The sequence below is a fragment of the Bos taurus genome, chromosome 21, assembly GCF_002263795.3.
Source record: "Bos taurus isolate L1 Dominette 01449 registration number 42190680 breed Hereford chromosome 21, ARS-UCD2.0, whole genome shotgun sequence".
Taxonomy (NCBI): domain Eukaryota; kingdom Metazoa; phylum Chordata; class Mammalia; order Artiodactyla; family Bovidae; genus Bos; species Bos taurus.
In genome coordinates, this window is record NC_037348.1 from 44,807,795 (window position 1) to 44,817,427 (window position 9,633).

Genomic DNA, 9,633 nt, shown 5'->3' on the forward strand with positions numbered 1-9,633 from the left:
TGTGAACTGGCTCAGTCTGGAAAATGGGTGACTGGCCATGACTCTCCATTGTGGCAACTCAAATCAGGTTGCTGACCAGCAGATGTGGAGTTTGTATTGTTGTTGCTTTCTGCTATATGAATGTAGCAATATTCTAGAAGAATGCCCATCGCTTTCTTTCATGATTACACCATGATCACTTGGCTTCTGTGGGAGAACCCGGTGGACCAAAACATTCTGATTACCAGTCACCCTCCTATCCTTACCTGTAAAGTTTACTGAGTGACCTGGAGCTAGTTCACAGCAAACAGCCTGCTGGATTCCTGCAGCAACTTGTAGGGGAGTGAGTACCAATGGGCCTCTGCCCACTGTTAAGTAGCCACACCAGCAGGGAAAAAAGAAAAAGAAAAAAAGCATGCCGAAACCAGAAAGAGAAGCTCCTTCCTCGCCTATGCTGTGCAGTATCCCTCTAGCACCCTCCATTGTGAAAGCCTAATATTGTACCAGATGACAAAGAAAAAATGATTACCTAGTCCAGCTCCAAAATCACAAGGTAAAAAAAAAAAAGTGGATTTGGAGCTAAGAGATAATAAGCTGATAACTGGCACATATGCTCACTGCTCTGAGACTTTGATCCCTTGCTTGATACTATGCCGAGGTAGTTCTGGCCTTTCTATCTCCTGCAATGTGGTGGTCATCACTCTTTCCAAGCTTCCGGGGGCCATCCAGCACTGTACAGAGAGTGGCTTCAAGAGCCCTTGCCAGAACATTAAATACTGAACCACAGGCAAGTATATTCATTGTAGCAAACTCTTGCCTTATCTAACTCTATAATCTATACGCTCCCAGGCCATCACTCTCAAAACCCAATTCCAGGTTAATATACCAGTATTAGCATTATTATATGCTCAGCCTCTGGTCAGGGAACAAAGATTCCATAAGCCACATAGCATGGTCAAAAAATTTTTAATTAAATAAAATTTAAAAGAAAGATGTGGAACACACACATAAATACATACACAATGGAGTATTACTCAGGCATGAAAAAGACTTTCCAATGCCATTTGCAGCAACACAAATGGACCTAGAGATTATCAAGCCAGAGAAAGGCAAGTATCATATGCTATCACCCATATGTGGAATCCAATTTTAAAAAATGATACAAATGAGTTTATTCATAAAACAGAGATACTTACAGATATTGAAAACAAACTTAATGGTTACCAAAGGAGAAACCGTGGGGGAGGCATAAATCAGGAGCTTGGATTAATATACACATACTACTATATATAAGATAGATAACTAACAAGGACTGTATAGCACAGGGAACTCTATCAATATTCTGTGATAACCTATATGAGAAAAGAACCTAAAAAAGAATGAATATATGTATATGCATAAAAAAATCACTTTGCTGTACACCTAAAACTTACACAACATTATAAATCAACTATACTCCTATAAATTTTTTTTGAAAAATTCACCTTTCAACCCTTCAATGATCTTCTACACCAGCTTTCTACAAATAGTTGGCTCAGTTTTTCCAAATTCCTGTAGTTACATGGAAGGAGATATTTCAAAATACTAATTTTTGTCATCTATAAGTAGTAGAATATAGAATGATTTTGCTTTCTTTTTTACATTAGTCTGTGTTTTTTCCAAAGTTTCTACAATGAACATGTATTACATCTATAATCAGCAAGGGAAAAAACTGCTGGACTGGATTTTTTTTTTTTCACCTCATCCCAATGTTCCATCACTAACACCTTCTCTATATCTCCACCTCAGCCCTTCCTGCTAAATAATCTTTGAAAAGATAAAGTATTGCTAGCATAATATAGCTAAGCTAAGCAATGAGGGCCAGTCACTATCAGCAATGGAGAGTTTTATTATCTTATATTTCATTTGCCCTAAGAAATCTGAAGGACCTGAAAAGTCAAGTGCTATTTCTCCAGGGTGAAACTGGAACCCTGGAGGGAAGAATACCAATGTTGTGGGGCAGGAGAGGAAAAAAGGAGATCCACCCAGGGTGACTCTCTGGATGGACTGTTGGACAAATCTCTGCAGAAAGTTGATAAAATAAAAATTGGTGCCCTCATGTGGACTTGGTGTGCAATCATGAATATGTACTCATATTGATCAGTCAGCTATTACAAGTGTAAATAAGGACTAACAAACAACCAAAAAACCCACAGTCTGAACAATCATATGATAAGTAACAAATGAGAGTTTCAAAAAAATAAGTGTCAATACCTATAGCACAGGGAACTCTGCTCAGTATTACATGGCAGCCAGGATGGGAGGGGAATTAGGGAGGAGAATGGATACATGTGTATCTATGGCTGAGTCCCTTTGCTGTCCACCTGAAACTATCACAACATTGGTAATGGGCACAATCACAACAATGTTAACACAACATTGTTAATTGTTACAAGATTAAAAGTTTTTAAAAGATAAAAAATAATTTTTAAAATGAGTGTCAAGGAAGACATCTGATTCTTTTTTCCTATGATCATTGCCTTCCCTCTCATCCAGCCCTGAGGTATTTTAGAAACCAAGAAAAAAATGTAGCATGTGTGTGTGTGTGTGTGTGGAACATACATATAAAAATGGGACACTTTTGAAATCACTGCTCTCCTGTTAAGTCATATCCAATCCTAGCCTGTGCCAATAGACTGCAATGGGCATCACCCTAGCCTACACATGTCAGGTTTCAAATAATCACCACAATAAAGGATAAAACATTCCTCTATCTTCTAGCAGGACTGCAAATAATCCTCAAGATAATCATGTTGAGACCATGACTAATTTATTTTTCACATTAATAAAGAAAGCTTTGACAATTTTCTTCATTCTTGACGTGACATATTCTTGGTTTCAAAAATCCTTTCTTGTGATTAACTTCTCTCTCTCCTGTGGTCATGAAGCCCATTTCTCCTTGTTCTCTTCTTGGAGAGTAACAGTTGCTTAGCCTTTTCCCCAGAAGCACTTCATTGTTAGAGTCTACCATGAGATTACTTATCCATTCTTTAAACAAAGTAATCCATGTTTATGTGACTCTTCCTCAAACATTTCATTTTCCCATTCCAATCAAATTTATCGTTTCCCTTTTAATCTACTCCAAATTTTCTCTGTCCCCTAAACCAAATCAAATATGTGAACTTCTGGGTGATTTCTAAGCATCACACATTCCCTATTATAAATGAAGGAAATACAGAATTGTAAAGGGATTTCTTTGATGTCCTGGAATATGTGGCTATGCTGAAGCAGACTGTAAGAACTGTCTTTTTTTTTTTTTTTTAGCACTGGACAAGTGGAAGAACAAGTTATGCCATGTGTGAAAGCCATTGATACTTGGTAAAATGGCGCCATCTAGTGCCTACATCTGCAAGAGAAGGGTAGGAAGAAAACTGTAAATCAATTACAGTGCAAAATGACAACTCCAGAAACTGACAGGGCCAAGGCAATTTAATAACAATAGGTCGATTGACTCCGGGGACCATAATTCTTAGTCTATCGACTGGGTCACTGGAGCAGCTTAACAACTAATATAGCCTTTTTCCAGAGAGAAACACACTGTTCTGAGTGTGCTAGAGAGGTTTACAAAGAGGAGCAAGAGACAAACTCCAACTCCTTCATGCCTGGCTCTGCTGTAAGTGTTTGCACCCTTCCTTTTTTTTTTTTCTTTTCCATATAATCATGACATCATCTTATAAGGCAAGTATTATCATCCCCATTTTACAGATGAAAAACTGAGGCCAAGAGAGGCCAAAATCTTACCTGAGGTTTCAAACCCACTTTCTCTCTTTTGCACTACCCCAGAGAGAACGTATAGGACAACACCTCAGCACCTTTCCTACCCATCATTCTCCACATGGAGGACCGGGAGACACTGCTGGTCCAGTACTACCACCAGGGAGTCCACACTGTGATGTACAACTCCGCTGAAAGACGCCAACGGGGCAACCTGAAGACATGGAGTCAAGAGGACAAACACTGGCCTAGCATAAAAGCGTTTCCTGTAGCCCAGTTTGAACATCACTTTTTTGTTGCCACTGTTTTCGTCTGCCTTTAAATCAGTAGCTCCTAGATGCCAGGGGCTATGCTCTTGATATGTCATGCTAAGTTGCTTCAGTCATGTCCGACTCTGCAACCCCATGGACTGTAGCCCACCAGGCTCCTCTGTCCATGGGATTTTTCCAGGCAAGAATACTGGAATGGGTTGCTATTTCCTTCTCCAGGAGATCTTCCCAACCCAGGAACAGAACCTGGGTCTCCCCATTGCAGGCAGATTCTTTACCATCTGAACCACCAGGGAAGCCCAGAGTATTTTACGATATTACATTTTCATTCACGTATGATATTACATTTTTAATTCAACCAGTAGATCTACTTGGTAAATGAATCAGTGAGGCCATTGGAAAAAAGTATATAAAACAGCAAGTATATTATCATTAAAAAAAAAAAGAACAATGATGAGCTCCTGATATAACAAGGATAAAATATGTAAAAATAGAAATAAGAGACTTCCCTGGCAATCCGGTGGTTAGGACTCTGTGCTTCCACTGCAGGGGGCACAGGTTCTATCCTGGTGAGGGAACTAAGACCCCACATACTTCAGCTAGCAACTAAAGCTCCCACAGGCTGCAACCAAGACCCAGTACAGCCAAATAAAAATATTTTTAATGCAGTGAGTTCTTTAAATTTTATGGGAAGTTTTTGTTGATTTGTTGTTTCCTCAAAGAAATATCATGAAGTATAGTTGCATCTGGAAAATTTTCTTGAGAATTCTATTCTAACTAGAAATATAAACCAAAAAAAAAAAAACTAAAGGAATTTTATATCTCTTCTAGAATACATGCACACACTCAATTTTGATGACCAGTAGGCAACTGTAAAATATTCTCAAATGAAAGAAAATCTTAGCCTGATACATATTCCAGCCTAAGTTTTAAAAAACTAGCATTCTGTAAGGGAGTTAATTACATTGAGTATCTGAAGGCTTCCCAATGAGTCAATAACATCTTCCAATAGAATCCAAGCCATTAGAATCTCTATATAGCGAAAACACACTTTAACTCTGTGGGCCTTCCCCTCATGTTGCAGGGGGGTTGGAGGATAGACAGGGTCTAGAACCTGGAGCTGTGCCTTTCAAGTGTGAAGGTGAGCTCATAGCTCTCATCAGTAGAACAGAAGGTTTGAGAGGTTTCAAACAAATAATCATCTCTGCTTATCTATCCATTCTCTCTTGAAGGGGGTGTCTCTGTTTAAAAAAAAAAAAAAATTCTCTGTCTCTATGCCAGCCCTTCAAGATGCTGAAGGGAAAGAAGGCCAAGGGGAAGAAGGTGGCCCTGGCTCCCGCTGTGGTGAAGAAGCAGGAGGCCAAGAAGGGGGTCAACCCCTTTTTTGAGAAAAGGCCCAAGAATTTTGGCATTGGACAGGTTATCCAACTCAAAAGGGTCCTCACCTGCTTCGTCAAATGGCCCCGCTACATCCAGCTGCAGCAGCAAAGGGCTATTCTCTATAAGCGGCTGAAAGTGCCTCCTGCAGTTAACCAACTCACCCAGGCCTTGGACCGACAAACAGCTACTCAACTACTTAAGCTGACCCACAAGTACAGTCCAGAGACGAAGCAAGAGACAAAGCAGAGGTTGCTGGCCCAAGAGGAGAAGAAAACTGCCAGCAAACTGCCCACCAAGAGGCCACCTGTCCTTCGAGCAGGGGTCAACACTGTCACCACCTTGGTGGAGAACAAGAATGCTCAGCTGGTGGTAATTGCTCATGACATGGTCCTCCTGTGCTGAAAGATGGGGGTTCCCTACTGCATCATCAAGGGGAAGGCCCGGCTGGGGCGCCTGATCCACAGGAAGACCTGCACCACTGTGGCCTTCACACAAGTCAACTCGGAGGACAAGAGTGCCCTGGCTAAGCTGGTGGAAGCCATCAAGACCAATTACAACGACAGATACAATGAGATCCACCGTCAGTGGGGAGGCAATGTCTTGGAGCCAAAGTCAGTGGCTCTCATCACCAAGCTGGAAGAGGCGAAGGCCAAAGAGCTGGCCACCAAACTGGGCTGAGTATGCACCATTGAGCTTTCTGTACATAAAAGTAACAAAAAATTCTTTTAAAAAAAAATTCTCAAAACCCCTGCCTAAGCTTCTCTTGTTCAGCAATACAGCTTTGCCAACGAGCTTAAATTAGGATACAGATGGATGATGTGGAAGGACAAAGGGAATACCATGTGCAAAGACACAGGGGTGTAAGAGTGGGTTTCTTCAGGCAAAAGCAAATCAGTCAAAAGAACTGGCACAAAGGGTATGATCACTGAAAAGGGAGACAAGGGACAGATTATGAAAAATGCTTGCATGAGTGCTAAGGAAGTATATACTTTATACTTCAGACTAGTATTTCTCACATATAAATAGCATAAAAGGAGAAATATTTTCACAGATCCTGTCTTGACTTAAATTCTCTTTAAATATCATGGCAGACACAGTTTATAATTCCCTTATATTTGTTCTCGCCATCTTGCTCTTAGTTAATAGAATTCTTCAAATTTTACCTCGAGCCTACATTCCCCAGCCTCCCTTGCAACTGAGGGATCAAATGACCACATTCTGGCCAGTGAGAAGTACCTGGAAAGAATGTCTACACCTTCCGGATCATGTTCTCATAAGGAAGCTACTTGCCCCTTTACTTCCTCTCTACTCCTTCCCACAGGCTGGAAATCCAGAGAAATGGTGACAAACCAGCTTCAGCCATGTGAATGAAGGCAATACTCCTGGACCTAACTGCTCACATGTGCTCTGTGTGACCAGCAACGTCAGCATCACCTGGGAGTTTGTGGAAGTGCAGAATCAGCCCGAACCAGACCTACTGAGGTTGATTCTATAGTTAAATAAGATCTCCAGGGAATTCCCTGATGGTTCAATGATTAGGACTCTGTGCTCTGACTGCCAAGGGCCCAGGTTCAATCTCTGGTTAGGGAACTAAGAAACTTCAAGCCAAGCGGTGCAGTGAAAAAAAAAAAATGTATATATATATATATATCCCCAAGTGATTCATATTTACATTAAATTTTGAGAAGCACCAATCTAGGAGAAGGCAAGGGGAGCAAACTAGTAGGAAAACGGGTCTCCAGATGACGATGCTACAGTACTGAACAACTGACTAGCTCAGATGTTTATGAGAGAGTGGACTTTCTACATTTGCTTAAGCCACCTTTTTTTCTTAATCTCTGATCCTATATACAAACTATATTAATATATACAAATGTAAAACATGGCATAAATACCCATCCATATTTTTTTAATACCGATGTCTTATGTATCCCTTTTCAAAACCACACACCTTGGATGAAACTCGAAACTACACTCTTCCAACAGAAACCACACAACTTGCCTCCAAACATATTGAAGCTCAGGTTCTTTATGCCTCAGCACAGAAGGAATTCAGCAAGAGGCAAAGTGATAGGTAAGAAGTATATTTATCAATATCCTTTGTAAAGAGGTTGCAGGAAAATGGGAGAGGTCACTGATCCAGGTCTTGGATGAGTTCCTGGGACAGGCCAAAGAGTGAGGGTCCCTGTATTCAGGCAAGAAAGGATTCAAGAGCAAGCTGTATGTTCCATAGGCAGAATGTGGCCCATCTCAGAAGGTGAGAGCTGCCTGGAAATATGGGACAGTTAGATTTTATGGGCTGGGTAATTTCATAAGCTAATGACTGAGAGGGCTTCCCTGGTGGCTCAGTGTTAAGAACCCACCTGCCAATGCAGTTGTTGTTGTTTAGTCGCTAAGTCATGTCTGATTCTTTGTGACCCCATGGACTGTAGCATGCCAGGCTCCCCTATCCTTCACTATCTTCCAGAGTTTGCTCAAATTCAGTGATGCTATCTAACCATCTCATCCTCTGCCCCCTTCACCTTTTGCCTTTCCCAGCATCAGGATCTTTACCAATGAGTCTTTCCAGGGTCTTTCCCAGCATCAGGGGCTTTTCAAATGAGTTAGTTCTTCTCATCAGATGGCCAAAGTGTTGAAACTTCAGCTTCAGCATCACTCCCTCCAATGAATATTCAGGGTTGATTTCCCTTAGGGTTGACTGGTTTGATCTCTTTGCAGTCCAAGAGATTCTCAAGAGTCTTCTCCAGCACCACAATTCAAAAGCATCAATTCTTCAGCACTGCCTTCTTTATGGTCTAACTCTCACAACCGTACAAATTGTCAATGCATGGGGAGGGAGGTGGAAGGAGGGTTCAGGATGGGGAACACATGTATACCGTGGCAGATTCATTTTGATATATGGCAAAACCAATACAATATTGTAAATTTAAAAAATAAAATTAAATTAAAACAAAAACAAATTGTCAATGCAGGAGACGGGGTTCAATCCCTGGGTTGGGAAGATCCCCCAAAGAAGGAAATGGCAACCCACTCCAGTTGTCTTGCCTGGGAAATCCCATGGAGAGGGGAGCCTGGCAAGCTACAGTCCGTGGGGTCACAAAGAGTCAGATACAAACTTAGTGACTAAACAACAAATGAGTAGAAGGATTACTTCAACTGCTTGAGGAAAGGTGTGGGATTTCTAGGAACTGGGACACCACCCACATTTTGGACTTTTACGGTCTGCCCCAGAACTTCCAGGTACCTGTGGGTATGTATTTAGTATATGCTTTTGTATTACAAAGCTATGGTTTTTCCAGTAGTCATGTATGGATGTGAGAGTTGGACTATAAAGAAAGCTGAGCGCTGAAGAATTGATGCTTTTGAACTGTGGTGTTGGAGAAGACTCTTGAGAGTCCCTTGGACTGCAAGGAGATCCAACTAGTCAGTCCATCCTAAAGGAAATCAGTCCTGAATATTCATTGGAAGGACTGACGCTGACGCTCCAATACTTTGGCCACCTGATGCAAAGAACTGACTCACTAAAAAAGACCCTGATGCTGGGAAAAATCGAAGGCAGGAGAAGGGGATGACAGAGGCAGAGATGGTTGGATGGCATCACTGACTCAATGGACATGAGTTTGAGTAAGCTCCAGGAGTTGGTGATGGACAGGGAAGCCTGGCGTGCTGCAGTCCATGGGGTCACAAAGAGTCAGACATGACTAAGCAACTGAACTGACCTTGTATTACAACGAATGTATAACGAAGCTCAAGGTGTACAGGAAGTCAAATCATCCACTACCTTGGACTTAATTCTTCTAAACAGTTTTTGTCATATCCTCAATGGCTACATCATTCTTTTAAAGGTTGTGCCCTGTCCCCTTCCCTCCTCACTTTGACTTTATTCAGTACCAACACCACTACTAAATTGTATATGCTATACTGGTTTTAGCTGAGCTGATTATATGCTGGTCCAGAGCCATAAAAATGTTTTTTAATTATAAATGAAATAAAAACAAACTATGAAACCAATAAAAATCCAAATGAACAATTGTTTTAATATAATGAAATGGATGACGTTTTTCTGCTGGAACAAAGTCACTCTTCACAACACAGCAATGTACTGAGGCTTTCAGACAAATGCTCTTGAGTTTGGCAGGTTTGTCTACATGTGTTTTGTGAGAACTCAGTTCCCTTAGAACTTGACTCTGTTTGAAATACTGTCAACAATTAATAGCACCAAATGCCACGTCATTTGACTTTGCTTGGCTTA

At 41.1% G+C, this 9,633-nt stretch overlaps 1 pseudogene; it reads left to right on the forward strand.

The window, feature by feature from the left end:
• The first annotated feature begins 5,002 nt into the window (after positions 1-5,002).
• Positions 5,003-6,718, forward strand: LOC515255 (large ribosomal subunit protein eL8-like; annotated as a pseudogene).
• Positions 6,719-9,633: the final 2,915 nt, after the last annotated feature.